This window comes from Gorilla gorilla, chromosome 6, assembly GCF_029281585.2.
Source record: "Gorilla gorilla gorilla isolate KB3781 chromosome 6, NHGRI_mGorGor1-v2.1_pri, whole genome shotgun sequence".
Lineage (NCBI taxonomy): Eukaryota > Metazoa > Chordata > Mammalia > Primates > Hominidae > Gorilla > Gorilla gorilla.
Window position 1 is genome coordinate 48,822,916 of NC_073230.2, and position 15,993 is coordinate 48,838,908.

Sequence of the window (15,993 nt, forward strand, 5' to 3'; positions counted from 1 at the left end):
ATCTACAAGTCAAATTAACCCTGCCCTGATACCTTGATGCCAGACTGCCAGCCTCCAGAACTGTAGGAAAATAAATTTCTGTTGCTTCCTTTTTTTTTTTTAAGTGTCTTGTTCTTCTCATTTATCAGACAAGGTGATTTGATGTGAAGTTCACAAAATACGACCCCTGTACATATACCCAGATACTCATTCTAAAAAAAAAATCAAAAAATAACAACAACAAAAGCTAAACACAAAATAGCATGAAATCAGAGCATCTCTTAAAACAATCAGACCCAGAAAAAGGATAAGGAAGAAGGCTGCGAATTATACTGGTAAGTTTATACCGTGGGACTTGTTTACATGGGTGCATTTTTATTGCTCAACCCCTAGAAACCAAGTTTTCTCTGCCTTAAAACATTGAAAGGAAGAACTGGGATCGCATTCTTTCTCTGAAAGTGTTACCTTCCCTTATAGACAAGAGTCTCACAAATCAATATGAAATGGACGGGCCCCAAAATGAAAAAGAAAAATGGGCAAGGGAAATTCAAAAAAGAAATATATGCAAATGTCTAAAGCACATTAAAAGAGAGAAGAATTCAACTTTCTTAATACTCAGTATAAATTAAACAACTATAAGTTGTCATTTTTCATCTGTTATTAATGTCTGACACTGGTGAGGGGTGGTGAAAAGGGGACTGCAGTTTGCTGTTTAGTGGAGGTGTAAACTGTTACAATCTTTTTGTGGAGCAATTTTCTAATTAGTAATCAGAAAAATGTTCACAGTTTGGGGCCTGATCATTCTCTTTTCAAGAGTGTATCCTTAGGAAATAAGCTGAGATGCATTTGAGGCTCTGAGCACAAAAACATTCATCACCCGCTGCCCCTACCCGCGTCCCCGTCCTGTGGCACGGCTGGGTTAGGGTTAGGTTTCGGGTTAGGTAGTTGGGCTGTGGGTAAGCCCCACTGCAATAGCTTCCCCCCGGAGCAGCTCACACTTTTCAAACAGGATGAAGGATTCCAGATGTTCTCCTGACCTCCTGATGGTCTAACCTCATGTCCAGCCCTTGCTCCTTTAACCTAAGGGCTATTAACAGGGTTCCATCTGTGTCTCTGCACTCGCTTTGTCTGCACACTGCCCCTCTTACACTTAGGGTGAGTCATGAGTCCGCCTTTTCTTTCGATTCATTCTCATCTAACAGAAATTGTTGGAGATTCGGTGTGCCAGTTTCAGGCTTCCCAAGTGTCAGCACTGGAGCAGTTTTTTCTCTTATTTTTATACCTATCGGTCATTTTAATGGGGATCTGGAAGGAGAGGAATTAGACACTTGTGCTGACATCACATTCTTACCCAGAAGTCCTAGGTTGCTTTTTTAAAACAAAAGAAAATCAGAGGCAGAGAAAGGCAAGGAGTAAGGTGGGAGAGAGAGGGCCCAGGGGAGGGAAAGATCCGTTTGTGAAGCGCCCCTCCGTAATTGTAGATAACTCCCTGCAAGTTTGTCTTCTAGTGTGAATTATTTTAAACACTTTGCCATTTGTCTGAGTCTTAATGAATGAGGATTTTGTGGGAATGGAATTGGGGGTAGGAAGGAAAATTACTGTAAAATAGCAGATTTCTGGGGGAAGAAGAAATTTAAGTGTGATACTATAGTACAGGAACGGGCCTGGCCTGCCTAAGGACTTCTAGAATCTGCAGTCAAGATAACTGGCATCCTGAGAAGCCAAAAGGGAGTGAAATGAACCAAAAAGTAGAATAGGAGGAAAAGTCTAATTGATTTTGTACTCTGTGCAATTTTGCCTACAAATTTGGTGACAGCAACTGCCTTATTTGCAATCCCTGAATCAAATGTTTACCTTGATGAATTGCACTGAGATGTTTGGCTACACAAAAACCATTTCCTCATGGAGAGTTTAATTTAGTTGGCTATTTCAAAAGTGAATATTGAATAGTCACATGCTTTCAAAGTCATGTGTGGATTTGACAGAATACAACCACAGTTTTTTAGTGCCAGAGTTGGTATCACAAAGCCCTTTGGAATATACTGAACTATGCAGTTGTAGTAACTGTATTAATAGTCATCTGAGAGCGACAGCTCTCTCCTCTTCTCTGTCTTCAGTGTGGCATATATTTGATATTCTCCAGGTGCTCTTTGATTCTATACAGCACGTCATAGTGAAGACATCCATGCAGACATGGAAAATTCAGGGTTTTTCTGCTATTATTTTTGAATCACTGATAATCCTCACAAAATTGTCATTCAGTTCAACAAAATTTCTTGTTATAACATTCATAAGATGAGTGTGTGTGTCTGGTGTGTCTGCATGTGTGTATGTGTGCGTGTGTGCATAAGAAACGTTTCTCAAAACCGGGCTAATTGTAATTGGGAAATGCTTAAGGAAAAAAAGAAAGCTGATCAAGGAAATTTTGGTGATGTTTAACAGCTGTTTTGTGGGTACATATCTGTTATATTTTTTAGACCACAATTAAATGTGATTTTAATAGTCATTTGGTATTTAAATAATATGCTATGATTGTCATATGGAATTTTAATTAAATGCACATTTTCTTCTAAAATATGAAGCGTTACCACTGTGAAAAGACCTTTTCTCTCTTAAGAACATATTTAAAAGTAATGTTCCCTGTGATTCAGTAAAGAAAAAATTCTTTTACAATATTATTTATTCTTCTACATTACTCCAGCGTTCGATGAGTCTTGAGGGAATGAAAGGCAAGAATTTTAAACTGAGTAAATGTTCCCCTAATCTCCTAATGAGGATAATGAAAACAGCACACAGAAGGATATGTTTAAGATAAAACACACTTCAAGTAAATAGCATCTAAGAAGCAGCAGTGACTCCTATTCTGTCTCTATTCTGGGCATTTCCTGCATGCCATGTTTGTGAGGCAGTCTCATTTCATTTCTTTACCTTTGTTCTCATTTTCTTTAGGAAACTTTATATCTCATACTCTCCGCCCCTCCTCCAGCACGCAAAGGCTGAGAACTTAGATCTTAGTTAAAAGAGAGCTTGTATTTATACATAAAACTTTGCAAATCACCATTCATTCTTTCCACAGACTTTGGGGAATTTCAATGTTTTGGTGCTTACTCAAGTGACATTTTAAAGACCTCTTTGCCTGCTATCATTTTATAGCATTGTTTTTAAAGCATCCTTTCTCTAGTGTTTTTCTTGTATGACCTCTGCTGCCTGTTCACTTATTCTGACCTGTGCTCTCCAAGTGTCTCCTTGTGACCACAAACTAGGATAGGCCCATGAGGGAAAGATTGCTGTTCACAAGCCAAAACCCTCACACACTCAATGGTGTTTGAAAAATTAAAAACTAAAACCCAAAAATGTGCAGCCCTGCCCCTTCATTCCACCGCAACAGCTCTGGCAGCTGCTTTCTCTTTCTGTCTCTGTTAGCTTTTCATCTTCCTGAGAGTCCAGAAGCCTCCCCGTCAGAAGTGTGTTAACAGCATTTCAGCCCATTTCAGGGTGAAGGACAGTTTGTCATCTAACTGGTGAGTACAAGACAACTTCTGGTTATTTTTTAAAGCCAATTGTTAGCATAATAAGGGGAAATCATTGAACCTCTAGTTGTAATGAAAATGCCAACAAGTTTCTCTCAAATATATTTAACCTTTAAAAGCCATCAGAAGGTCACCTCGGTTTCTAATATTTCTGGTCACCACTTTCTAGCAATAAAAAAGTGTATTTTCTAAGGGTTGTGGGAATTACATAACATACAATTGATTGACTGATTGATTTTTTTTTTTTTGCCCTCAAGTTTTAACCCTCTTAGGGAGAAAGTACATAGACTGAAAAGAATTTGACAGAACGAAGACTCTATCACACGCTGTGTACCCAACCCTGTGTAGGTGAACACAGTGCAAATATCTAATTGGAATCCTGAATGACACCAAAACCCTTTGCTGGAGCTGGGAGCAGAGAGGGAATTATGAGGGGGAGGCAACAGGAAGCGTCACCTGGTCAGGAAGGACTCCCTGAGCCTCAGGTCAGGTGAGAGAATATCTCTTCCCTATGGCCTAAGGAATTCGACACAGGCTGAGCTGAGAGAAAAACAAGAAGCTGGTGTCTGTGAAGCATGGAAGGGTTGCCCATCGAACCAGCAAACGGAGGGGACATAGCAGATATCATGGGGTGGGGTGTGCAACCAAGGAGCAGAAAGCCAAGGAGACAAGGTCATGGAATCGAGTGCCAGAGCGCTCCAGAAGGGAAGCCAGAGCTCTTATGATGCCCTCCAGGCTGCCGCCATGGCCACCAGGGCTGAGGGCTGGGGGGGCACAGAGGGCAGTGTCTGGGAGGCAGTGGCGAGCACAGAAAGCTGGGTGGGAAGGTATCTCTGGACCTGCAGGCACCACAGAATCATATGTGGGGCATGGGCAGATGTGCATAGAGGTCAAAGGAGAGTGAAATAGATCCTGTATATTCCTCTACTGCTTAGATGGTTATAAAGGGGATGCTTTACAATGTAAATATGCTTATAAAGGGGATGAAAAGTGTGTGGAATAAAATATAATATGCCTTCCTTCTTAGCCCTTAGTGAACATTAATAATAGACTACAGAACTCTCAGAACAGAGTTTCAGAATTCTTTTTAACACAGCCAACTAAATCACAAGCAACTGACAAGATATGGCTCCCAAGTTAAACCAATTTGCCATCTCTGCTTCCTCTGTTCTTTGACGTTTAGGAAAATAGCCCACGCATCCTTACCACTTCCAGTTAGTGGCTACCCATGAGTGAGACAGTCACCCTGTGCTGAAGCATTTCAAAGACTCAAAACTCACTCCTTCCTAATTATCTTACTATCATTTATGCCTTGGGGTTGTTTACATCTCCCGTCTCTGTCTGCTGGAAATACTATTCAACCCTCTGCCACCACATGGCTGTTCTTCAGTCCACACCCAGTGGCAGCGCTGGTAGTTTGAAATTAGCCAGCGTGTAAATATCCTGAAATAGGGAAACACTATAAATCAGGGCTTTCTCCCCAACCTGACCCTCAAGAGAGCCAATTATTAAACATTTGCCGATACATCACTGGAGACAGTAGCACTTTGAGGCATGGAAAAAGTTGAAGAAGTAGAAGCCAGACATTTGAAAAGATACTATCTGAGGGGAGGAGTGCAGTAAGACTTTCTGAGAGGACTGGCATTTATATGCTCATCTCTGAGTGCTCCATGGCCACATCAGCATCATTCGCAGGGTCAGCAAAAGGGTAAATTGTCAATGCTTCCGAAAGCACCATTAATCTTACCAAATGAAGAAATAAATGCATCTCAAATGATGGATTTTTCTGTAAACTATCATGGAGAACCCTTGAGGTGATTCTCACAGGAGATATGAATACAGTACAGGTGGCCAGGAAAGGAAAAAAATAATATAAATCAACATGCAGGAACTACAAGAAAAAAAGAGGAATGGAGGTACTACCCATGATATTAAAAAGAGGTCCGTGGAAGATTTCAAAAGTAAGTTTTTTAGAACAAATATTAATGCAAATGAAAAAATCAAAGCATGACATCACTCTTTTTTATAAACAGTGTTTAATAGGTTAGGCCAGTGAATTTCAGTTGTGTCTCCTATATAATTGGGAATCTAGATCAGATACTAAGAAAGGGATCAAGCTGACAGAAGACCGGTTTCCGCTACCCCTCACCAGAGCAACTAATTTTTCTTGTTTCACATTTAGTTTTCTAATAAGATTCCATTTGAAGAAAGGCTACCTCTGCTTTCAAACTGTGGGGGAAAATAATAAAACGAAAGATTGCTCTATCTGTTTAATTGAAATATAAGTTTATAATCAGTCATTACAAGAATACCATCAAGAATTATCACTGAAAATATATTGAAGAATTTATTTCAAACACAATAATTCTAAATTACCTACTTATTCATGAAATCTTGAAAAATGTTGTGCTTCATGTATAGATATTTGTAAGAGACATTAAAATACATAATCGGTTTAATAATTTTTTGCTATCTTTATTGACTTTTGCTATATTTGTTGACTTTTTTTTTTTTTTTTTTTTTAGCAGAAATCAGGTGTGAAAGGTTGAACAAGCAGAAAGGGGCCAGAATATGTGGGATCCTCTACAATTTGAGTCTACGGGTTCAGTTGAGGGTGACATGATTGGATTAGCATTCTGAAAATGCACCCTGATTTAAAGTGGAGAACGTGGAGATTTGAAAAAGCTGTGAATGGATATGGGAAGATTAGTTAGGATACTATTAAAATGGTCCAGACTTACTATGGTGGTGAGGTAGAGATGTATAAAAGTGGATAAAAGAGATGCCTGGGAAGTAAGATGAACAAGTAGTTAAAAGGAAGGAAGTTTAAAGAATGGCTGTCAGGTTTCTACAGTATGCAACTGAATGACGGACTGATTTTTGCAATTGAGATAAGGAATTCTGAAAGACGTATGAGTGGAAAAGAGGTAGATAATGAATCCAAATGGAATATACTGTTGTTGAGATACCATTGAGGTATCCAAAGAAGATTTCAGGTAAGCAATTGGATAGTATGCCTATGGAGCTCACAAAGAGATATGATTATCATGGCACATTTATATTTACATACCATAATTCACCCATTTAAAGTGTACCATTTAATGGTTTATAGTACATTGACAAAATTGTGCAACCATTACCACAGTCAATTTTAAAACCCTTTCATTACCACAAAAAGAAACCCTTTACCTATTAACAATCACCCTTTATCTATTAATCAATTTCTCCAGCACCCTATCCCTAGGTACTACTAATCTACTTTCTATCTCTATGGATGTGCATATTCTGAACATTTCATATAAATAGAATAATATATTATGTGGCCTTTTCTGTCTGGCTTTTTTTACTCAGCATGTTTTCAAGATTCATCCATGTTGTAGCATACTTCTTTTTTTGTTATAGCTGAATAATATTCCATTGGAACATTAGATATACTAGATATACCATATTGTGTTTATCCATTCATTAGGTGATAGATATTTGGGTTGTTTCCTCTTTGGGGCCATTACAAATAAGCTGATATAAACATTCATGAACAAGTTTTTGTGTGTACATATGTATTTATTTCTCTTCATGATATAGTTAGGATTGCACTTTCTAGGTTAATGACAACTCCATGTTTAGCATTTCAAGAAACTGCCAAACTGTACTCCATAGCAGTTAAACCATTTTACTTCTCTTAAGCTGTGTGTAAGGGTTCCAATTTTACCACATCCATGCCAACACGTTATTGTCCATTTAAAAAAGTATAGCTACACTAATGAGTGTGAAGTGCTGTCTCATTGTGATTTTTGATTTGCATTTTCCTAATGATTAAATATGTTAAGCATATTTTCATGTTCTTATTGGCCAATTGCATGTCTTCTGTGGAGAAATCTCCATTCAACTTTTTCCCATTTTAAAATTAAATTATTTGTATTTTTATTATAAACATTCTTTACATAGTCTGGATACATGCCCCTTTATCAGATATATAATTTACAAATATGTTTCTCACTCTCTGTGTTCTTTTCACCTTGACAGTGTCCATTGATGTGCAACATTTTTTAATTTTGATGAAGTCAAATTTTTTTTCTTTGGTTGCTTTGCTTTTGGAATCATATCCAGAAAAAAAAAATCGCCTAATCCAAGGTCACAGAGATTCACACCTATGTCTTCTTAAGAATTTTATAGTTTTTGTTCTTATATTTAGGTCTTTGATTAATTTTGAATTAATTTTTATATATGATGTGCAGTAACAATTTAACTTTTTTTTTTTTTTTGCATATGACTATCAATAGTTGCCCAGCACTATTTGTTGAAAGGACTGGACTGTTTTTTCCCCATTAAATTATGTTGATACCCTTAAAGTAAACCAACTGACCATAAATATAAGATCTTTGTTTCTTGATTCTTAATCCTATTTCATTGTTCTATAAATCTATTCTTATGCCAGTACCACACTCTCTTCTTATGAAGCTATCATGGCTTAGAAGTAAAATTTGAAATCAGGAAGTGTGCATTTTCTCTGTTCCTTTTAAAGACTGTTTTAGCTATTCTGGGTTCCCTACATTTCTCTGTGAAGTTTGGAATCAGCTATTAATGTCTGCAAAAAAAGGCAACTGGATTTTTATAGGGAATTCATTAACTTTGTATATAAATCTGGGGAATGTAACCATCTTAACAATATTAAATCTTTCATGAACATGAAATGTCTTCCTATTAGGTCTTATTTAATTTCTTTCAACAATGTTTTATAGTGTACAGTGTGCAAACCTGCATTTCTTTTGTTAAATTTATTACTAATTATTTTATCCTTTGTGATGCTATTTTTAATGAATATTTAAATTATATTTTGGATTGTCCATTGATAGTGTATAGAAATATAATTTATTTCAAGATTTAGATCTTGTATCCTGCAACATTGCTAAGCTTGTTTATTAGCTAGCTCTAATAGTTGTGTAATGGATTCCTTAGGATTTTGTTTATAAAAAGATAACATAGTCTGAAAATGGAAGTATTTTTACTGCTTCATTTCCATCTGAATGCATTTTTTTCTTTGCTTAATTACCTCGGCTAGAAATTCCAGTACAATGTTGAGTGAAAATGATAAGAGCAGATATCCTTGTCATTTTCCTCCCCTTCATTTTGAAGGATAGTTTTGCTGCATATAGAATTCTTGGTTAACAGTCTTTTTCTTTCAACACTAAATACATCATTCCATTTCTTCTGGCCTCCATGATTTTTGATAAGAAATCAGCTATTAATTTTATTAAGGCTTCCTTGTACATGATGCTTCTCTCTTGCTGCTTTTAAAATTCTTTCTTTGTCTCTTGCCTTTGACAGTTTATGATGTGTCTGGCCGCAGATCTCTGATTTAGTCCTACCTGGAGTTCATTGAACTTCTTGGATATGTAGATTAATGTTTTTCATCAAATTTGGTAAGTTTGGGGCCATTATTTCTTTACTTATTCTTTTGTCCCTTTTCCTATATCCTCTCCTTTTGGGACTTATATTGTGCATATATTGGGACTCTTTATAGTGTCTTGCAGCCCTATCGGGGTTTTTTCCTTCATTCTTTTATTTTTCTTCAGACAGCGTATTCTCCATTGACCTGTTTTCAGATCTGCTGATTCTTTTCTCCATCTGTTCAAAGATACTGCTGAGACCCTCTAGTGAATTTTTTATTTTCATTATTTTACCTTTCAACTGCAGATTATTTTTAATTCTTTTTTTATCATTTATAAATTTTATTGACATTCTCTATGTGGTGAGACATCATTATTACACTTTCTATTAGTTCTTTAGATGTGGTTTACTTTAGTTCTTTGGACATATTTAAAATAACTGATTTAAAGTCTTTGTTGGCCAGGTACAGTGTAATTCCAGCACTTTGGGGGTCCGAGGCAGGAGGATCACTTGAGGCCATCAGTTCATGACAGGCCTGGGAAATATAGCAAGACTTCATCTCTACCAAAAAACACCTTTTTTTAATTAAAAAATTAGCCAGACATGGTGGTGTGTGCTTGTACTCCCAGGAGTTTGAGGCTGCAGTGAGCCATGATTGCACCACTGTACTCCAGCCTGGGTGACAAAGTGGGACCCAGTCTCTAAAAAATAAAAATAAATAAATAATAAGGTCTTTGTCAAGTAAGCCCAATGTCTAGGATTCCTTGAGGAATTAACTGGTTGTATTGACTCTTTTTCTTTTCTTGCATATGAGCCATATTTTTTCTTTCCATATCACAATTTTTGTTGGAAAAATTGGACATTTTAAATCAGAAAATCAGATCTTTCTTCCTCTCCAGGGTTTGTTGCTGTCTGTATTGCTGTTTATTGTTGTTGGTTTTGCTCTCCTGTTTTCTGGTGAATTCCCTGAACTAATTCTGTAAATTCTGCATTCTTTCTCATGTATGCCACTGAAATCTCTGCTTGGTTGGTTTAGTAGTTAGATAGTTATTGGAAAGAGGATTTCCTTAAATGCCTGGAACTAATAAGTCTCCCAGTCTTTGTCAAGGACCTCTGTATGTATGTTGGAGTAAGCCTTCACTACTTAGCTAGGCAGTTTAGAATTGTGCCTTAGCTTTCACTTCCTGCTAGGCAGAACCTGAAGGTTAGCCAGAGGTCAGAACTTAGAGTTTTTTCAGATATTTTCAGAGCATGCACACAGCCTTACACATGCATGTAGCTTTCTAAATTCCCAAGAATATGTCAGAACTTTTTAAAGCCTCCTGTAGAATTCACTACCCAGTCTTTCCTTTTAAATTTTCTGAATAGCTTGTTGTTTACCCCAAATATCACCTCAGGTAGCTCTGATGATAAACAATCACTATTAATTGTTTCTGATAAATGCCCCCATAGAGAAGGTTATTCTAGTGGGTGAGTTTTAAGTCAGGTCAAGAGAAGACAAACTGTAAAAGTGGGGTTTCCAGGGAACTATCATACAGGTCAAATAATGATACTGCTCTGAAATGGAGCTTTGAAAGATCCCTAACACTTTTCTGACCACTCCAGTATCTGCTAGACTGCTGGTTTTCCAGTGGTTGTTTGTTCGTTTGTTTGTTTGGAGACGGAGTCTTGCTCTGTTGCCAGGCTGCAGTGCAGTGGGTCAATCTCAACTCACTGCAACCTCCGACTCCTTGGCTCAAGTGATTCTCCTGCCTCAGCCTCCCAAGTGGCTGGGATTACAAGCACACACCACCACACCCAGCTGATTTTTGCATTTTTAGTAGAGACGGGGTTTCACCACGTTGGCCAGATGGTCTTGAACTCCTAACCTCGTGATCCGCCTGCCTCAGCCTCCCAAAGGGCTGGGATTACAATCACACACCACCACACCCAGCTGATTTTTGCATTTTTAGTAGAGACGGGGTTTCACCACGTTGGCCAGATGGTCTTGAACTCCTAACCTCGTGATCCGCCTGCCTCAGCCTCCCAAAGTGCTGGGATTACAGGTGTGAGCCACTGCGCCTGGCCCCAGTGTTTTTAAAAAGTTAATTTCGACCATGTTTTTCCAGCGTTCTCATTGCTTTTATAGAGAAGAGGCTTTTCAGATGTTTTTCTTCCACCATTTTTCCTGACAACCACGAGGTCATTCTTAAATCATAAAGCCCTTTGGGCATATTTGCTTTAAAAATAGAATATTTTGGCTGGGCACGATGACTCACACCTATCATCCCAGCACTTTGGGAGGCTGAGGCCAGCAAATCACAAGGTCAGGAGTTTGAGACCAGCCTGACCAACATGGTGAAACCCCGTCTCTACTGAAAATACAAAAATTAGCCTGGCATAGGGGAGTGCGTCTGTAATCCCAGCTACTTGGGAGGCTGAGGCAGGAGAATCGCTTGAACCCGGGAGGCAGAGGTTGCAGTGAACCAAGATTGCGCCATTGCTCTCCAGCCTGAGCAACAGCTCGAGACTCCGTCTCAAAAAGCAAAATAAATAAATAAATAAATACAATATTTTTTCACAGACTTGTGAAACATTTCTCTTTCAGCCTGGGCATGGTGGCTCATGCCTGTAATCCCTGCACTTTGGGAGGCTGAGGCAGGCAGATCACTTGAGGCCAGGATTTCGAGACCAGCCTGGCAGACATGGTGAAACCCTGTCTCTACTAAAAATACAAAAAAAAAAAAAAAAAAGTAGCCAGGCATTGTGGTGGGTGCCTGTAATCCCAGCTACTCAGGAGGCTGAGGCATGAGAATCGCTTGAACCTGGAAGGCAGAGGTTGCAGGGAGCCAAGATTGCACCACTGCACTCCAGCCTAGGTGAGAGAGTGAGACTCCATCTCAAAATAAAAAAAAGAAAAGAAAGGAAGGAAGGGAGGGAGGGGAAGAAAGGAAGGAAGGGAGGGAGAGGAAGAAAGAGAGAGAAAGAGAGAGAGAAAGAAAGAAGAAAGAAAGAGAGAGAAAGAAAGAAGAAAGAAAGAGAGAGAGAGAAAGAAAGAAAGAAGGAAGGAAGGAAAGAAGGAAGGAAGGAAGGAAGAAAGGAAGGAAGGAAGGAAGGAAAGAAGGAAGGAAGAAAGGAAGGAAGGAAGGAAGGAAGGGGAAAGATTTCTCTTTGATTATATGTATTACACTATCATGTTTGTTGAATAACTGAAAACTTAAATGCCTTTTAATGGACTTTATATTGGTAGGTCTTCCTGTGGTCCCCTTTGGGTTTAGAGAGCACATTTCTATATTTATAATCTTAAAATGGACCTGATTCATTATGACTTCTCAAATATTTTGTGAGATTAATAGTAATAAGTAAATAAATGCAAACATAGTATAACTATATTAACTCAGATATCTGATAATCTAATTTCAATATTAATTTATTATTAAGAAATTATAAATACCAAATGTGAAAGGAGAAGAGAATCTGGTAATAGAGGTGTTAATTATAATTAATTAATAGTTGTGCCCTTTGTAGATAAGCTTGATCCAGATTATTTTATTTGCCACATCTAAGGTCCAGGATCCAGTGGACTTTTGTTGTCATCTTCATTTTCTTTATTATATCAAATCTGCTATGTGAAATGTAGAATTTGATCTTGGCTTTTAATCAGGTTCTTCACTTAATAACACTAATGCTGGTTTGATTAATTAATTGATTTGTTGGCATTATTTTACCCTCACAAAACTTCTCTGGGATGATTTTACTTTCATTCTATGAAAGCATATTTTACCCTTTTTTTGTGTGTTAAACACTAATGAGTAAGATGCCCTTGTAAAATTGTAACTTTAAAATATAACATTAAGTTTGCTATGAAAATCTCATATATGGAACATTATAGCTTTCTTAAAAAAAGATATATGAAACACCTACTTTAAAGCCTTCCTACCTAAAAGGCTCTCTCTTTTTAATCTTTCTAGGGCTTGAATTTCTCATTCATTTGGTAGCTTAGAGTCCCAGGATTAAGATATGGTGATGCATGGAGGGAGAACCCCACTCTGGGAAGAGAAGAGCAACAGCATCTCCTGTCTCCCTCAGTACAGGCCTTGTGTCAGATTATCTCACGGATCCTCACAAGTACACAGCCTAGGTTGGTATTCTTAATACTGTTCTCAAATAGGGACGCTATTGCTTAAAAAGTTGTATAAACTTGGAAAAGTTCAGTAAATGGTGGATATAAGATAAGAACCAGGAATTTTTTACTTCATAGTCTTCAAAAACATCACACACATTTCAACATTAATCTGCAAAAACCAATGAAGAAGGTAAAGAAGAGTCTATACTTGTTGAGGCCCCGTTATGCCACATATTAGTCAATATTTGACATGTTATGTCAGTCCATCTTATCAACAACATTGTGAGGAATCAGAAATATAAAGAAGTTAAGTAATTTGATAAAAATCACACTTCTAGCAAATGCCTGGCACATAAAAGATGATTAATATCTATTTATTAAGGAGATAAATGAAAGTAGGAGAGGCTGATTTTAGTTCAATGGACTGCCCTCCTGTACCTCCCTAGATTTCCTTAGACAACTTTTTTACCTTCTTTTGGCCTACTCAAGAACCAGATCCTAAAATAATTAGATCCTTGCTTTTGTATGGAAAGGAGATTAGGCAAAAAAAAATGGATATTGCAGAGCCAAGAGCAATAAGCAGGATAAGAGCTTGAAAAACCCTATGAGGCAAAGATAGGGTCTGTGGCAGGCAAAGTCCATGCTTTCCACCTACATCTGCAGACTCCAAAAAATTCACCATTTTCTTAGTCTAAATTTGACTGGTGATTTTGCAAAAATATTTTTTACTTTCATGATCTCAAAAGATTAAAGATTCCAGAGAAGGTGGGGAGAGAACTTTAAAAGTTTGCTTCACAACTCTTTTGGATCAAAGGGATTTTATTTTCCTGGCACTGAAGAACTAAAAGATACATAAAACGGCACAATATTTTATAGGGTTCCTTATGCATGGGCTATTCTTTAAATGCTGAGGAAGGAAACAAATAATGCACCAGACAATTTAATTAAACTGTGTCTAAAATCTGTGCTCCGCTGTATTAGAGGCACCTCCTCAGACTTGTAAACCAGTGGGCCAAAGTCAATTAAGAAGGACACGTCTACAAATGTTTCAGCGATTACCAGTTACTTGCCTCTGACGCCCTCCCCTAATCTCCAGGACATAAATGGTGAACGAAAAATCAGTCACTTGATTTACCTCCAAGATCAATCTGAAGGACAAGTTTAGCACTTAAAACAACTGGTTTTGAAGAAGTGGTGACTTTCAGTAAGTAACAATATAGGATACCATGGTGAAGAAGGGAGAGAAACCAACCCAGGATCAGAGTCAAAGCCCTTCAAAGCTAGTCCTTATCTACCTCCCTGGCCTATTCCCTACCACCTGGGGTATACACTTTCTCTATCTTCTGTGGTTCCCAAGCCAGGGACAGCAGTCACAAAACACTGCCTGCCTTTGCACACAAAGTTCCCTCTGGAATTTGAGGATGTGATTTTCTTCCAACGATCTATTCTAGTTTGTGCTCCCTTCCTCCTTTCCATGAGCCCTCTGCTCCCCAAACTATAAAAATGCCTTGTCCCTCCCAGCCTGGGTCTTTGTAGATGAGGCTATCCATTCCTTTCAGCCTCTTTACTCTGGCCTCATCCCAGAATAAGAACCTAAGACACTTTCTCCCTAGAAGTCTTACCAAATAAGTCCTACTCACTTGCCTTAAATCTTTAACCTCTGAGGACACAGGGCATTTTCTGTTTCATCCATACAGTTTCCTCTAACCATTTTAATTCAAGTTGTATGCTTCCTTACTATAGGTTTTAGGTACAGATTTAACACCCTGTCAGTTCTTCTATTGTCTCTTTCCAGGGTCTTATTTTAACTTTCTGTGATTTAAAAACTCTCTTTGTCATTCTGAGCCCATGTTTCTTTGTATAAGAATTAATTATGAGAAATGACTGATAAAATCACTCATTTTTGAATGATACAATGGTAATTTATAATCGTGGTTGAAATGCTTGAGGTCACATTCTACTCCAGGCTGAAATGATCTGGTTCTTCTTAGCATATTTGATTGTGTAATTAATTTTATTTATTAGGCTTATGTTGGTAAGTTATATTTAAAAGTAAACGATTAAAACTTACGATAAAATCCAGAACTAACAGCTATACCAAGAAACCATTCTGTGTTATACCTGCAATCAATGCTAGGGAAGTTAAGGAATGTAACACTTTGACAAAATTAGAAATGCATTCATCTGTACCAGCTGCAGTTTTAGAGGAATCCAATAAACAATACTTGTTGTGGACTGAATTGTGTCCTCCCAAAATTTGTCAAACTCCTAACCCTCAGTACCTCAGAATGTGACTGCTTCTGGAGACAAGGTCTTTAAAGAGGTAATTAAATTAAAATAAGGTCATCAGGGTGACCCTTAACCCAATGTGACAGGTGACTTAAAAGAAGAAGAGATTAAGACACAGACAGATACAGAGGAAAGATTACATGAAGACTCAGGAAAATGATGCCATCTACAAGCGAAGGAGAGAGGCCTCAGGATAAATCAACCCTACAGACACCTTAATCTCAGATTTCTAGCCTCTAGACTTGTAAGAAAATAAATTTCTGTTGTTTAAGTGATCAGTCTGTGGTGCTTTTTGTTATGGCTGCGCTGGCAAACTAATACAGTGCTCCTTCTCTTCTTTCAAGCTCAATCAAGTGGAAGACAGTAATAGGAGTCAGTCGTATCAAGAGGAAAGCACTATGTCTATGAGATAACTGGTTGAAGTTCATGCCTTTAGTTCTATGGTTCAATGGGCTAGCCTATACCTCTTTTCTAAATTAGACAAACTTTCCTACTCAGTTACTCGTGGAGTCAGATAACCTCAGGCTAGAGTCAGGTCCCTTACTGTGTGGCAGAGAACAGACCAGAATGTGTTCCTGGAAGATATAAAAGAGAAAGATGTTGTTGAGCTCACTTTTTTCTAGCAAATTTACCATTGACATGGGACTGAGGGGTACAGAGAGAGGCCAGGAGTGTTACTAGCAGAAGTCACTAAGAATGGAA

General features: G+C 37.9%; 1 long non-coding RNA gene across 3 annotated transcripts; it reads left to right on the plus strand.

Annotated features, from left to right (window-relative positions):
* Nucleotides 1-3,352: 3,352 nt before the first annotated feature.
* LOC134758915 (uncharacterized) lies at nucleotides 3,353-15,242 on the plus strand. 3 transcript variants are annotated; one of them, XR_010134663.1, is made up of 5 exons: nucleotides 3,353-3,500; nucleotides 3,767-5,470; nucleotides 6,035-8,929; nucleotides 12,848-13,017; nucleotides 13,984-15,242. It is a non-coding gene; the product is annotated as an uncharacterized lncRNA (long non-coding RNA). The 3 variants fall into 3 exon arrangements; XR_010134664.1 differs by having other exon boundaries at nucleotides 3,767-8,929; nucleotides 13,749-15,242; XR_010134662.1 differs by having other exon boundaries at nucleotides 3,767-8,929.
* Nucleotides 15,243-15,993: the final 751 nt, after the last annotated feature.